Here is a 16,881-nt window from a genome sequence, read left to right as displayed (position 1 = left end):
TGTGGCGTCCACTCGTATGGATAGATCCTCCCCCTCACCTTTTGTGGTGCATGCTCCAAAAGTGGGTATTAATTATATCACACAACAGTTACACCTAACGGATGTTTGGAGAGCATCATACCCTCTAGAACATGATTTTACGTGTTTGTCTACAGCACATGGGACCCTGTCCCGGATAGATCATATTTTGATGTCCACAACTGTTTTTCCTCAGGTACTAGACTCAAATATAGAGCCAATGTGCATTTCTGACCATTCATTATGTTGGGTAAAATTAACGGTATCTACTGATAAGGGACCGTATAAAGAGTGGAGGTTTCCATCACACCTGGCTCACTCTCTTAAGTTTCAGGCTGCTTTGGACACCTCCTGGATAGCATATAAACTTAATAACTCTTCTTTTGAAAGTACCTCTCTGCTTTTATTCTGGCAGGCATCCAAACCGGTCATTGGAGGGGATATTATGTTTTATTGTTCTTTATGTGCAAGGTTTATCAAAGAAACTATATTGATCTGCAATCTACACTGACAACTGCCTATCAGACATTTAAAGATGCCCCCACCCCTTTCAATTGTGAGAGATATTTATCCACCAAAGCTGCTTTTGATGCGTTGTTGTCCCAAACAGAGTCAAAATACACTTTTTTATCAGGTTTCAGATTCTACCAACATGGCAATAAATCCAGTAAATTGCTGTCAAGTCTTTTACGTGGCCAATGCCCCCCAGTTATTAAGTCTTTGAGGCGCCCTGATGGCACCATAGCTAAGTCAGGAATAGCCACAGTGGCGGGCTGGGCCGGGGGGCAGGGTGCCATGTGCCCCCCAGGCCGGTAATATTGTAGTGTCCCAGGGCCGCCCGCAGCCGTGCTCTGCATATACATAGCAGCGCAGGCTGTGGAAGGCCGTCGGCTGGGGCTGGTCCTCCTACGCTCTCTGCTCCATCAGACTTCCTACTTTGTGCCCTGCCTCCTGTTCTCCATTCTCTCACAGCGGGTCCTAGGCCATTCGTTGCAGCTGCAGTCAGTGTAACAGTGCAGTGCAGTTCGAAGTAGGCTAACAGGGAGGCGGAGTCGGGACAGGGGATGGGGCTACACGGCAGTCAGTGCCAGGCCAGCAGCAGCAGTATGGATGAGAGTGGATGGAGGAGACAGAGTACATAAAGAGTGAGTATACTGTATCCTGTCTGACAGTAAGGTGATACAGAGGGGGGGATCCTGTGACTGTGTATGTATCTGTGTGTATAAGTGTGTAAGTATGAGTCTCTGTAACTGTATCTGTGTGTATGTATGTGTCTTTGTAACTGTATGCATGTATGTGTGTGTATGTATGTGTCTCTGTCACTGTATGTATGTGTGTTTGACTGTGTATGTATGTCTGGGTATGTGTTAATATTTAAGTGTGTTTATGCTAGGGATGTGCAGGCTCGGTTCTACTCGGTTCCGTTCGGTTTTTTTTACCGAATCTTATTGGCTATCCAAAACTTGTGACAGCTGAAACCCAATAAGATTCGGGAAAAAAACCCGAACGTAACCGAGTAGAACCGAGCCTGCACATCCCTAGTTTATGCATGTTTGTGTGTGACTGTGTGTGTGTATGTCTGTATAAGTGTGTGTATGTATGTCTGTGACTGTGGGTATGTGTGTCTGACTATATTTATCAGTTTGTGTGTGTATGTATGTGTAACTATATGTGTGTGTGTATGTGATTATATGTGGACTGTGTGTGTATTAATTTGTGACTGTAGGTGTGTATTAGTGTGTAACTGTATGTATGTGTGTATTAGTGTGTGACAGTGAATAAATGTGTATTTGCATGTGTGTAACTGTATGTGCGTATGTGACTATGTGTGTGTGTTCATTTGTGACTAGGTGTGTATTAGTGTGTGACTGTATGAATGTGTGTATTAGTATGTGACTGCAAATTGTGTCTGTATGTATGTGTGTAACTGTATGTATGTGTGTTATTGTATATGTGTGCAGTGGTGTAACTACTGTAGGTGCAGTAACTGCAGATGCTATGGGGCCCGGATCATCCCGGGGCCCGGCCCTCCATCTGCATCTATAGTGCCAGGCCTCGGTCTACGCCCCCCGCCCGGGCCACTTGATTGCATGTGCCCCCCAGACTAAAAGTTGCCAGCCAGCCCCTGAATAGCCATCTCCACTATCTTGCACTCTCTTTACGCTGACCTATATGCTCATCTAGATGTAAATGTATCTGAGAGGGCTGCTTTTTGGAGTAGAGCTTCTTTGCCACAGATGTCTGAGGAACAGGCTTCTTCCTTGGTGGTGCCCATAACAGTAGAAGAAATTAGAAAGGCCATCAGTCATTTGAAATTGGGTAAAACACCCGGCCCTGAAGGCCTCTCCAATGATTACTATAAAATTCCAGGCCCCAGAATCGAGGACACTCTGCTTTCTGTATTTACTTTAACTCTGTTAAAAGTATTACTGTACATAAGCCTGGCCAGGACCCAGAACTAGCTAGCCCATACAGACCTATATCTTTACTGAATACAGACTACAAACTGTTTATGAAAATTTTGGCAGATAGAATTAAGTTCATCTTACCCTTTATAATACATGAAGACCAATCAGGGTTTATCTGGGGACGTCATTCTGTAGTAAATATACAAAAAGTCCTTTCGGTGATGCAGTGGTTAGAATCCTCCAGGGTACCTGGCCATCATGCGATCCTTTCATTAGAAGTTGATAAGGCTTTTGATTTAGTTACCTGGGAATACCTTTTTGAGTCTCTTCATCGCTTTGGTGCCCCAGGGGCTTTCATCTCTGTGCTTCAATCCCTCTACTCTGGTTCATCATCCCAAATTTTAAGCAATAATTATCTTTCCCCCCTTCTCTATACTTAAAGGTACAAGGCAGGGCTTCCCCCATCACCCCTCCTTTTTGCAATAGCCTTGGAACCCTTAGCAATAGCCTTACGGGCTTCCCCCCTTTTTACAGGCATTTCTGTGAATGGCCTTGAGGTCAAATTAGGCCTCTTCGCTGATGACATGCTTCTATTTAAATTGAACCCTCTCTAATCTTTACCAGCTATTACTGCTCTTATTGATAGTTTTGGTACATTTGCCGGCTTCAGAGTTAGCTACTCCAAGTCTAAGCTATTGCCTTTAGCCACTGAGTTTTCCTATTATAGCTCCTTCTAACCCTGTTCTATCACGTTTCTTCTGCTGCAGCTTCCCTCTAAAATATTTGGGGGGTTTCATTCCAAAGGCGTTATCTTCCCTCTACTCTGTAAACCTTAAACCAGTGTTGTCCTCGATTAAAGCCTTGATCACTAATTGGATGTCTTTGCCTTTATCAATATCTGGTCGCGTAGAAGTGATTAAAACTGTCATATTCCCAAAATTGTCATATATCCTTCAGATGCTTCACTTATCATTATCTATATCCGATGCTACAGACATTCGCTCCCTTTTTAACACTTTTATTTGGAATGCCAAGAAGCCCCGTATCGCTTATGCCAAACTGATTTTACCTAAGTCGGAGGGTGGCTTCAGCCTCCCTGATTTGCCCAGGCTGCTCTCTTCAGATACATTTCAAACTGGCTCCTGCGGAACACTCATTATACTAATTGTCACCTAGAAGAAGCTCTTATCCAGACTCCCCCAGTGTTCTATTGCATACTCCCAAGAAATAGATTCCTTGCTCAATAGTTTCCAATGTACTGTTCTCACATACTTACAAGGCGTGGTGCACTATCAATAAGAAACATGAACGAAACCACACTAGCTCCCCGCATAATACTCACTAGCTCCCCTTATAATACTTTCTGGGGTAATCCCTGTTTCCCTCCTGGTTTGGATAGTGGTGTGTTTGTGACCTGGATACAGCTTGGCATCGCTGCCATTCGGGATATCTTTGACCCTGGAGGTTCTATCCGCACATTTGACTATTTGCGGGAAACCTTTTGCATTTCTCATAAGTGCTTCTTTATGTATCTGCAAATTAGGCACTTTGCTCAAACGAGATCCCCCGCTTTGCCTGTTGCCACAAATGGTAACTCTGATAATATATTGTCTGTTTTGTCTTTTAGCCGTACCAATACATTTAGGATACGTTATTTATACCCATCTTTACTTAGAAATAAAAAACACTGTGCTTGGGCTGGTACACTGAAAAATTGGGTCAATGATATCCCTTTCCTGGAGTCTTCTGAAGTGTTGATACAGCATTGTTCCACTTATTTGAAATACTTACACTCAATGGATCTACATTAGGTTCACCTAAAAGTTCTTCACAGAGCATATGTCTTGCAAGCACAGAGAAAACACATGGTCCCGGGTGAATCTGGTTACTGTCCAAAATGTGGTGCGATGGATGCTTAATTTTTCCACAATTTCTGGGAATGCGGCAAAATAAGGCGTTTTTGGGACAAGGTAGTAGCATTTATAAACCATGTCTTTTCTATCAATCTAATCAAACTTCCTATTCCCTGTCTGTTTCTAAATTTTTCACATTGGAACTTGGGTTCTAATTTTAAACATATAGTTCCGGCACTCTCTGTTATTTTAACGGTGGCTCAAAAGATGATTTTGATGCATTGAATATAAAAAAACCTCCTTTACTCGCTGAGGTTAAGGCTGTAGTGCTAATACTGATCTATTATGATCGCCAGGCCGCATTGCCGGAGATTGAGATGGGGGTGGAGCGTTTCTATAAAAAGTGGGAAACATATATTGTTAAGTTAGACTCTACTGTTCAACAGCAGATCCAGAAGATGTTTGAATTCACCACTTGGCACCTTCTCAGACAGGTCTCATGATTATTTATGCTTCAGTTTGCAGTACTTATTTTTTTTTCTCTTTTTAAGCGCCTTATTACTTAGACATCTAGTTAATGGAAAATATATGCTTTAAGCTAAGACCCTTTGTCTTGTCGCCCCTCTTCCCCACCCTTTCCCCCTTTATTGCCTACATCTTTCTATGTATTTTTTAATTATTTTTAATGGTGCTGCTGGTATTGGTTTGTGTTATACGGGTCGTTAAAACTTGTGTTTCACATACACAGTATTGTTTCCCCATATCATAATCTCTTTGTTATGCTTCAGCCCATGCTACTGCAGGATCACCATAGTATTTTCTTCTGGTTGTGACTTTTCCCTTATGGACCAGGAAGACATTTTACTGATACACGAATGTGCCATGCAAAGTGCTTTTGCCGTTTATCTGCTTCTTGAGTCATCCTTATGTTTGTATGTTGTATTATTCTTGCATTGTTTACCTGTTGATGACAAATTGTATGGTCCCAATGTCAATACTTTCTATTTTGTACTATTGAAAAATTTATAAAATGCTTTACAAAAATTAAAAAAAAATTATCTTTTGAATCAATGGGTGGCACCTATATAAAATGTGTGTTCTATAGGGATGGAATCAGTAATTTATTCCTCAAGTGTGAAGCTAATTGATAGCATTAGCCTGGTGCAGGATTTTTCTCTCCTCTCATTTTCTATAGTATCAGAAACTGGAGATCTGGTAATGGATGGTCTCAGTTTTAACCCTGTGTTAGCTATTATGTTACTGTTTCTTGGTAAAAAAAATTATATCACATATTGGTGACTGGAAGAGGCTGTGGATGATGGGGAGAGGCTGTAAACATTGAGGGGCCTGGAGGGAGAGTAGGGTCATCCCATGGTAACTCATGTTGCAGGGTGACATGGTGAGTGTGTGCATGGCTGTTAACAGTTTGTGTGAGGATGGTTTTGTTTGCTGAGAAAATGATGAGATGGGTCATGCTTTGGAAGACTCTATACAGGAGTTGCTGATTGTTTGCTATGTAACTTTGTAATGTGAGGTACCATGGAATGGCCCAGTAGTAATAGAGACTGCATTGCTAGGCACAGAATCTGTAGGCAGTCAAAGATGAAAAATCAGCAAGTAGGAAGGCACCTTAATCAGTCCCACAGTAAAGGTTCATAGAGGGGGGGCACAGTCCTATAGCAACAGGGTCAGGCATGGAGTAGGTGCACGAATTAAACTAGCAGCTGGCTAAATGCTGTTAGAGGCAGCAGAGAAATAAGCATCAGTACCTAAGGCAGCCTAAGGAGGTCAAGCTAAGGAGGTCTGGATCTGCAGCAATGGAGGAACAACACACAGTGAGATCCCGGGATGAGGGAGAGAGAGCCGATCCATGCCTGGACCACCAGCGGTGAGAATACCAACACCACAGCAACTGCACACTGCAGCCACTAGATAATGAGAGCAGCATGCGGCACGAGGGAGCCAGGAGAACAGTGGAGGATACCTGAGCTGTAGGAGAGGGAGGTCACTGGTAGAGAGGGAGGAAATGCTGGGGACTCCTGGAGGGATTGGGAGCAAAAGGGAGGGCCCTTTTCCTCCTGCCAGACAGCATCTCTTCTGTGCTACGGTCCACAGTGAGCCCTTTTATTGGGCCAGTTCTAGACCAAGTGAAGCCCAGGGTAAGAATTTATTTTGGTGCCCCCCACCTGCTTCCTGCCACCATAGCCTCACACACACACTGTCCCCTACAGCCTCACACATACTCACTGCCCCCACAGCCTCACACATGCTGCTCCCATAGCCTCAAACATGCTTGTTGCCACCATAGCCTCACACATACACTGCCCCCTATAGCCTCATGCACCCACTACCCCCTCACAGATCACACAGCACACTCTTACAGCACCCCCTTACAGATCACACTGCCCCCTCATACAGCACCCCCTTACAGATCACACTGCCCCCTCTTACAACACCCCCTTACAGATCACACTGCCCCCTCATACAGCACCCCCTTACAGATCACACTGCCCCCTCTTACAACACCCCCCTACAGATCACACTGCCCCCTCTCACACAGCACCCCCTTACAGATCACACTGCCCCCTCTCACACAGCACCCCCTTACAGATCACACTGCCCCCTCTCACACAGCACCCCCTTACAGATCACACTGCCCCATCTCACAAATCACACTGCCCCCCTCACACGACACCATTATAGATCACACTGCCCCATCTCACAAATCACGCTACCCCCCTCACACAGCACCCCCTTACAGATCACACTGCCCCCTCACACAGCACCACTTTACAGATCACACTGACCCCTCACACAGCACCCCATTATTGATCACACTGCCCCCTCACACAGTACCCCCTTACAGCTCATACTGCCTCCTCACACAGCACCCCCTTACAGATCACACTGCCCCATCTCACAAATCACACTGCCCCCTCACACAGCACTCCCTTACAGATCACACTGCCCCCTCACACAGCACTGCTTTACAGATCACACTGACCGCTCACACAGCACCCCCTTGCAGATCACACTGCCCCCCTCACACAGCACCCCCTTACAGATCACACTGCCCCCTCACACAGCACCCCCTTACAGATCACACTGCCCCCTCTCACACAGCACCCCCTTACAGATCACACTGCCCCATCTCACAAATCACACTGCCCCCCTCACACGACACCATTATAGATCACACTGCCCCATCTCACAAATCACGCTACCCCCTCACACAGCACCCCCTTACAGATCACACTGCCCCCTCACACAGCACCACTTTACAGATCACACTGACCCCTCACACAGCACCCCATTATTGATCACACTGCCCCCTCACACAGTACCCCCTTACAGCTCATACTGCCTCCTCACACAGCACCCCCTTACAGATCACACTGCCCCATCTCACAAATCACACTGCCCCCTCACACAGCACTCCCTTACAGATCACACTGCCCCCTCACACAGCACTGCTTTACAGATCACACTGACCGCTCACACAGCACCCCCTTGCAGATCACACTGCCCCCTCACACAGCACCCCCTTACAGATCACACTGCCCCCTCACACAGCAGCCCCTTACAGATCACACTGCCCCCTCACAGGACCCCTTCTCACAGATCATACTGCCCCCTCCCCCCTCACATATTGCACTGCCCCTTCACAGAACACACAATCCCTCCTAACATCACAATTTCCCCCTCACAGATTAAACTGGTTCCCACAGCAGATCTCACAGACCCCCCCCACACTCTCAGCAACACTGCATCCCCTCACCCCCTCAAAGATCACACTGATGTCTCCTGCCTGCAGATTGCAGATAACTTCAACCTCTCCCCCTCATAAACTCTCTTTCTCACTGGCTGCACAGGGGTTCCTCTCCCCCTCACAGGCTCTTTCTCTCTCCCTCACTGGCAGCACAGTGGCTCCTCTCCCCCTCACTGGCTCTCTCTCTCACTGCTGCAGAGTAGCTCATTTACACAGTCCGCGCACTGCCTTCCTGCCGTGCACTGCAGCCACTGCTGTGCCCCATGTTGCTGCTGGCTCCTGTCGAAGCTGAATAATTGGCTGAGACAAGTTCAGTTTAAAATTTAATCGTGGCGACACCATCTTGCGACTGGCCGCAAGACGCCATCTTGAAAATGAGATTGCAAGATGCCATTTTGCGAATGGCCGCCTAAGCGCCATTTTAGATAAACTCACATTTTAGTACATTTGGCGATGATACTATTAGCACCATGCGATTGCATTTTTCACCAATTCTTATACGCACATTAATAAGCACAATTGCGCTGTTAACTAGTCGCATATTAGCGAATGCATAGGACTTTGTATGAAACTGCTGTTTTATTAGCTTTATGCGCACACATCTGCCCCAAGTTAACTAGCGTCCTTATATCAAACCCTCAATACCCACACATTACATATTCACACATAAGGTTCAATAAGCTTTAAAGTGTATGATTTAAGTTGGTTCAGTTAGTTTAAATGCTGAGAAATAAGGGTATTTGATAACTAAGGTATTATACATGCTAAACAAGTCGTGTTTGGTCTTGTACTGATGCGTACTCTTTTTATAGTATTCCGGTGTTATCGGTGGGGAGGTCGCATCATGCAAACTCAAGTTATGGATCACAGAGCCTACAAGCAACAAAATGTATATTTCATGAACAACTGTTAGAATGTTGCAGGGGGCATGAAGAGGAAGATCCCCAGCTGTTAGAGGCAGGGAGAGTCTATTTGAACCAGCCTGTTAGATGTGCTGCAACAGATGCTTCTCCCCTGGGAACCAATGAGATCAGCAACTAACTTCCCTATTGTCCTGTTTATTCTGGGGGGGTATAAATATGTGTGCATGAATGCTGGTTCTCAGTCTTCGTGCTGAACGATGTATGACTAGGGGTCTCTTGCTGATGCCTATCTCCGGGTCCGAAAGCGCCTGCGTATGTATACTGTACTTGGGTCTGTATAATTTCCTTTTGCGCCTAAATTGTGTCTAGATCAATTGCGTGTAACTGTCTGAACTTTTACCTGAATAACACTTGTGCTTTGGAACCACAGATTCCACCTCTAAGTCTTTATTTATGGTATGACTGCGTATGCAAATTAGCGTCATCCTTAGACGGTATAGGCAGGACATTAGAAGGTATAGGAAGGTGTGTATAGAGGTTCTGATCCAGTATCGTTAGTTGGGGGCTCATAGTGAAGTCACTTACCTGCTCACACGGTACATATGGCCATCGATATTTCAGCAAAGGGTGGAGTGGCCACATGCAGGGTTTGCCTGCAACCGCTTTGTGCTGAAAGATCGCTATCCGTCTCCGTGTGAATCAAGGAAGCTGACTAGAATCCTGGGACAAGGGAGGAAAAAGTTTGTTTTCCTCTGTTGATAGAACCTTACATTTAAAGGGGTGTCGCAGTACTGAGTACGCGTCTAAGTCGCAGGTTTGCGCACAGCAAAAAGACGCACTTTTGTGTACGCAGTTAAAAAGTCATTATACGGTTGTGTGGTAGTCACATTATTGTGTATGTGACTGGTCGCACAATAGCGTATACGTACTTCCGGTTGTGCTGCCACGTGTTTGAACAAAGCCATTGAGGTTTACATTTTTTTCTATTACCAATATCTGGGTTAACGTGTATTTTTCTGCGCAGGAAAAAAGTGTGTAACAGTGAATATTTGTTGAACAAAGTTAAGGGTATTGTATGATCCTTAAGGGCTAGGTGCAAGGGTTAGTCTAGCCACTCGGTAAGTAGCTTTACCGTTCTATACACAGTAGCAGGTGTACATGTTGTCTTTGTTGTAGAGAGGTGCGTGAGAGTAGCCGACATATAAACTCATAGGTGTGGAAGTTGCCTTACTAAATTTTATCTGGGTGTGGAAGTTGCATTTTTCAAATCTTATCCAGGTGTGGAAGTTGCCTTACTAAATCTTATCCAGGTGTGTGGGCGCCGCCAACTTAAATCGTCCACAGGTAAGTGAAAGTGTCTTGATTGTCTTTCACTGGTTTAAATCTTTATTGAAAAGTGTAGGAGTTGTCTCAGAATGGGAGCCACGCAAACAGTAGAGATGTTAGGCAATGATGTGCTGCTAATGGAGGCGCCGATTGGATCGGCCCGTCGTATCATGCATACCAAGTACGGTACTTATGCAATAAGGTATTGTGATTTATGGTTTAATATGACGAGGAAGAGTGTTAGACCGTTTCCCAGAATTGGTAGTTTTGATAAAAATGTGTTAGAAAACATCCGGGATCACATCAGTTTGATGCGATCCCGAGAGAAAAAGTTTAAATATTTTGAATGTTTAAAACTGTGGCAGCATGAAGGGGATGCGTGGCTTAACAATGTGCAAACGATGCAAACTAGCGTCGTGAGCACATTGCCAGAAAATACATCCACGACGCTGAATTGCAATACGGGCGAGCCGCAAAATGGTGCGCACGTGCGACACGGTAGCATCGTGGAGAGTATTGCCAGCAGTTCACGCTCACCTCCCCCACCTTATGTGGATGGAGGTGCAAGTACAGTTACCAAAAATACCCATAAAAATGTAACAAGCAACTTGTACCCTCTCTTAAGCAACTATAAGGAAAATGTTCATGATGCGGATGATGAGCCTATTGTAATGTCTGCCTATTCCCATGCTGTGCAGATGATAGATGCTGCATCACCACAATCATGATTGGTGCCGCCATCTCCATCGGTAACAGCAAGGGAAGTGCTAATGCCCTCTGCACCCGTAGAGGAAGTTGTTCATACCATACGTAGCAGCAGCAGACTAAACCCCCAGCCAGGTAATCAGGTCAAAGGTAGCAGTGCTACCGGTCTGCATCCCATTCGGACAATAACTGTTCCAAATGGAAATGCAGACGCAAATGGTATAGGGCCCACGAGGGAAGTAGTAATGCATTGTCCTTGGACAAGAGCAGAACTAAATTCCATCATAAATGATTTCCCCGATCCCAAAAAGGAACTAGCCAAGTGTCAAAGATTTTTGAGAAATTTGGGTAGTTCACATGAGCCCACTAATAAAGATTGGCGTGTGGTGTTAAGGGCCTGTCTGCCACGCAATAACGAAGTGACAAAATTTATCACGGATTGTGTATTGGATGGTGACGTTCCCTTAACAGACCAAGTAAACCAAGGTAACATTTCCCGCATTGTAACTCAATTGGGTATATATTTTCCAGTAGTAGTTAACTGGAACAAAATTTTCACCATTAAGCAGAAAGAGAGTGAGACTGCAGAAGATTATTGCGATCGGGCTCTGCAGGCTATCACCCAGTACACTGGTATAGAGGATATTAAAGATAGCACTCACCACCGGGGGATGATAGTCACAGTACTTGTGGACGGTCTGAAAGAGAGTTTAAAAACTCGGGTTAAGACCTCACAGCCTGGCTGGCGGGGACTCACAATAGATACCCTCATAGAAACCACCATTGAACATGATAAAAACATCTCCAAAAAGAGAGAAGTCCAGAGAGAAAAACTAATGGCTGTCAGTATACAAGCTCTGGAGGGAATGACGGTAACATCACAGCCAACAGACACACTTTCACTTGAACACACACTCACGTCTGAACAAGTATGTGTTCTCACTAACCCCACTCAACAACAAACACAACTCTATCCCACTAACCCGATGCAACCACAGGTCCCAGGCTATTCACCAACTTCTTATCCCCCACAATACCCTTACTCTTCCTATCCTTACCAATATCCACCACCTTTACCCTCTGCGCAAACCTCACAACACCACATGTCTTCACCTGAAACACGAACATGTTTTAACTGTAAACAAACAGGACACTTAAGTAGAAACTGTACAGTAAAAGGAGTAGGGATCCCACATCAGGGAAGACCTAGATATCCCCATAAGGGATATGCACAGAGGCCAGCAAATGTTCAGCAGGCACCAGCTCCAATTCTAGCCGTAACTGCTTTATTGGAGAATGGTAGCCAACACTAGGGGTCAGGTCATACCTATAGTCTACAGATGGTCAGGTTAACGGGAAGTACTAGGGAAGAACCGGTCATGATGGTTGATGTAGCTGGTACTGAACATCCTTTTCTTGTAGACACAGGGGCGACCAGGTCGGTGATAAAATCTCCCGTTAATTTGCAGGTGACCAACGAGACAGTAACAACAATGGGTGTAATAGGTAAAGTGGAACATTATCCTTTAACAAAGTCCACAGAGGTTACTATTGGGCCATTGCATACCAGGCATTCTTTTCTCCTGGCTGCTGCGGCTCCTACTAACCTACTGGGCAGAGACTTGTTATGTAGGATGGGATGTGTTATATATTGCACCCCTGATGGTGTATTTTTAGATATCCCAGAGAATGGTATACGAGGTGTGGGATATGTTAGACACTCCTCAAAGGATAATGTATCACTCTACCGTTTTAAATGAAACTCCATCACAGGTAGATGAAATATTGTCCTGAATTCCAGATACCCTTTGGACTAAGGATGGACAGGACACTGGATTAATGGCAAACGTAAGCCCAGTAATGGTAAGTTTAAAAAGCGGAAGGCATGCTCCAAAAATTCCCCAGTACCCACTAAAACAGGAGGTAGAATTATGGGTTTTTCCAATAATTGAGCAATTATTGCAACAAGGAATTTTAGTTTGTACAGCTGGTGTAGCCAACAGTCCCATCTTTCCGGTGAAGAAGAGTGGTGGGAGGGGTTATAGGCTGGTACAAGACCTTAGAGGTCTTAATAAGGTAGTAGAGAGCCAAATCCCTGTAGTGCCGAATCCAGCTGTCATATTGATGCAAATCCCACCAAATGCAACCCATTTCACTGTCATTGACCTCTGTTCTGCTTTCTTCTCTGTGCCTCTCCATCCTGACTGTCAGTACCTATTCGCATTTACATACAGAGGTTTACAATACACATGGACACGATTACCCCAAGATTTCATAGACAGCCCCAGTATCTTCTCCCAGGCATTGCACAACTGTTTACAATCTTTTCAACCTGCCAATGGATCTGTTCTAATTCAATATGTGGACGAATTATTGCTATGTTCTGACTCGTTTATGTCATGTTTGAATGATACTAAACTTACTTCATCTCTCACAAACAGGACACAAGGTGGCTAAGGACAAACTACAGCTGTGCCAATCCAGAGTAAAATATTTGGGACACTGCCTAACCCAGGGGTTATGACACCTCACAACAGATAGAATCCAGGCCATACAAAACATGACACTGCCGCAGAATCAACAGCAAATTTGTACCTTCTTGGGAATGTGTGGATATTGTAGAATGTGGATAGGTTTTTCTATTTTGGCCTTACCTTTACAGGAATTAGTCTCTTCCTCAAAGCCCGATCGTGTAATACACACAGAGGAATCAGAGCAGGCTTTCCTTAATCTTAAGGATAGTCTCACAAGAGCTCCTGCATTGGGAATACCCGATTATGAAAAACCTTTTGATTTGTATTGTATGGAAGCCGATGGTTGTGCTGCAGGTGTCCTTACACAAAAACATTGTGATGCCAGTAGGCCCGTAGCATACTACAGTGCCCAATTGGACACGGTAGCAAGATCACTCCCCACCTATATGAGAAGTGTAGCAGCTACTGCTCTATTGGTGAGTAAAAGTGAGGACGTAGTATTGGGCCATGATATGATTGTCTACACTCCCCATGCTGTATCTGCTCTGTTGAACACGGCTCAAACCAGACATGTCTCCTCAGCTAGGTTCACCAAATGGGAACTAGCTCTAATCGCTCCTGCAAATATTACTGTTAAACGTTGCAGTACGCTGAATCCAGCAACATACCTACCATATGTACAACATGATGTACAAAGGGTGGAAGGAGAGGAGTTGCTGGTGGGCGGTGAGTTCGGCAGACATAATGATACACACGATTGTATGACATATCTGAATCAGACCTTTACTGCTAGACCTGACATACATGACACACCTTTAGAGAATGTGGATGTAACATTTTATACGGATGGGAATTGTCATAGACAAACAGACACAGGTGAATTATGTACTGTACGGTTATGCTGTTGTAAATGACACAGACATCATATAAGCTAAACCTCTCGGTCCTCCTCACTCAGCCCAGGTGGCAGAGTTAGTAGCACTGTCTAGAGCATGTGAACAGGCAGCAGGCAAATCTGCTAACATTTACACTGACTCGAGGTATGCGTTCGGGGAGATGCACGATTTTGGGGCTCTATGGCGTCTGAGAAATTTTATGACAGCAGCAGGCACACCAGTTGCACATTCCCGACACATAAAACATATTTTAGAAGCAATCAAACTGCCCAAAGCAGTGGCAGTAATTAAATGCAAAGCTCACACATGTGAGGATGACCCGGTGTCACTGGGCAACAACAGAGCTGATGAAGCTGCAAAATGGGCAGCAGGGTTAAAAATGTTTTCTCCAACTGAAAGATTATGTCATTTCAAACTATTGATATGCTGAAATTAATTGAGATGCAAAATTTGTGTTCAATTCACGAAAAATCCATTTGGAAGTCCAAGGGATGTGGGCAAGAGTCCTCTGGGCTCTGGAGGGATGGACATGGTAAGCCAGTAGCCCCCAAGGCATATTACCCCAGCCTGGCTGAGGCAGCACACGGTCTGACTCATCTGGGTAAACCGGGTATGTGCAAGTTGATGAGGGCATACTGGTGCGCACCAGGTTTTTCTTCACAAGCAGAGAAGATAGCAATGTCCTGTCTGACCTGCTTGAGAAAGAACATAGGGAAAGCGATCCCTACCGAACCGTCCCACATTCCACCGACTGATGGACCTTTCCAGGTGATACAAATTGATTTCATCCAATTACCACCCTGCAGGAACCTTAAGTATGTATTAGTGTGCACAGACGTATTATCTAACTGGGTTGAGGCCTACCCAGCAGCCACTAATACTGCTGCATTTACTGCCAAGAAAATAGTTCAGGAATTTATTCAGGTACGGTATCCCTAAAATCATCGAGAGTGATAGGGGTACCCATTTCACAGGTGATGTTTTTCAAAATATGTGTAAGCTGATGGGTATTAATAGTCGACTTCACACCCCCTACCGACCGCAAGCCAGTGCAAAGGTAGAGAGGATGAACGGGACTATTAAAAATAAGCTAAGTAAAATCATGACTGAGACTGGACTAGGATGGCCAGAAGCATTACCTTTGGTCCTACATAGCATAAGGACCACTCCTAGACCTCCTCTGAATCTGTCACCATTTGAAATATTGTTCGGTAGACAATCTCATTTGATTATAAGTCCACAGGAAGATCTAAAGGGTAACAACGAGGTAACTGTGAAGTATCTTATATCAATGAGTATGCAGTTAAAGCAACAGCAGCAGAAACTGAAATTGTTGTCTAATGATATGCCTTAAATGAACTGTCATGATGTTGAACCAGGAGAATATGTAATGATCAGAAATTTCCTGCGTTCAGGTTGTTTGACTGATCGGTGGGAAGGTCTGTACCAGGTGCTACTGACAAGTACTACATCTTTGAAGGTGGCCGAGAGAGATACCTGGGTCCATTCTACTCCCTGCAAAAAGGTCAATCAACCGGTGGAGAAACAAGTCGGAGACAAAGCTGATAGCGTGGACCTGTCGCTCGCGAGCTTGTTCCGGGAGGATTGAAAAGGTCATAGTAAGATACCTGAACTGAGAGAAATTTGCAGGTCTTGTTGTGACAATGGACGGGCCTGCTGTGTTCATTTTCATATTCTCTTTTAGAGTGTTCACCATCCTGGTCAGTCCGGGGATATCCAGTGTCTGTGATGGGGGACCGATTGAGGAAATGGGAGCTGATGGCAGTGCTGATGGAGTGGAATCAGGAGGAGTGCAATGCCAATCAGGGGAGTGTCTGACCAATCTTAGTACTGTTATTGTTAAGAGAGCTGTCATTCCAGATACTCGGGGAAGGTGTGGAGGTTTATCGTCTGAAGATTCCTGTATTTGTGAGCTTTGTGGGTCCCTAGTTGATGAGAACTGTATCCAATGGTGCCAACCTAAATATAATCCGTACTGGGGTGGGTATCCTCTAGAGGATTATCATAGCATGGTAGGCAAAGTGTTAAATCAAACTGATTGCTGGGTGAGTTCACATGTGCCACAGGGACAGCATAACGTATGGTTGGTGCCATTTCCACTGAATATCACAGAAATTTTATAATTGCAAAAAGGGAAAACATTGGATGGAAAATTCTTATCATCCAAACCACCTAATTTCAAACTCTATCAATTCCAAGTAGATAGATCACTGTTGTGTCTAAACATAACCAACCCCAATAAACACGGGAGTTGGGAAGTGACGGGGAATAATCAGACGATGACCTTCTCACAAAGAGCTGATAATGAGTCCATAAACCATGATCTGCTGCGCTCCATTAAATCTGGTGGGAAACATTTTAGGTATCGGTATACATTGAGTTCCACCAAAGAAATTATTGGTAAGGTGCCAAATGGTTATTGTGCTAAAATAATACAGCCAGAAACTTGCATGTACCAGATGGAAGAACCAGAAATAGGATTGTTTGCAAGGGAAATGTGCTTAATGATAATGATGCATAAAATTCCTTATGTTCTCCCTGATAATGT

This window comes from Taudactylus pleione, unplaced genomic scaffold (genome assembly GCF_031769625.1).
Source record: "Taudactylus pleione unplaced genomic scaffold, aTauple2 ptg000044l, whole genome shotgun sequence".
NCBI classification, from domain to species: Eukaryota; Metazoa; Chordata; class Amphibia; order Anura; family Myobatrachidae; genus Taudactylus; species Taudactylus pleione.
Note: the sequence above shows the minus strand (reverse complement) of the source record.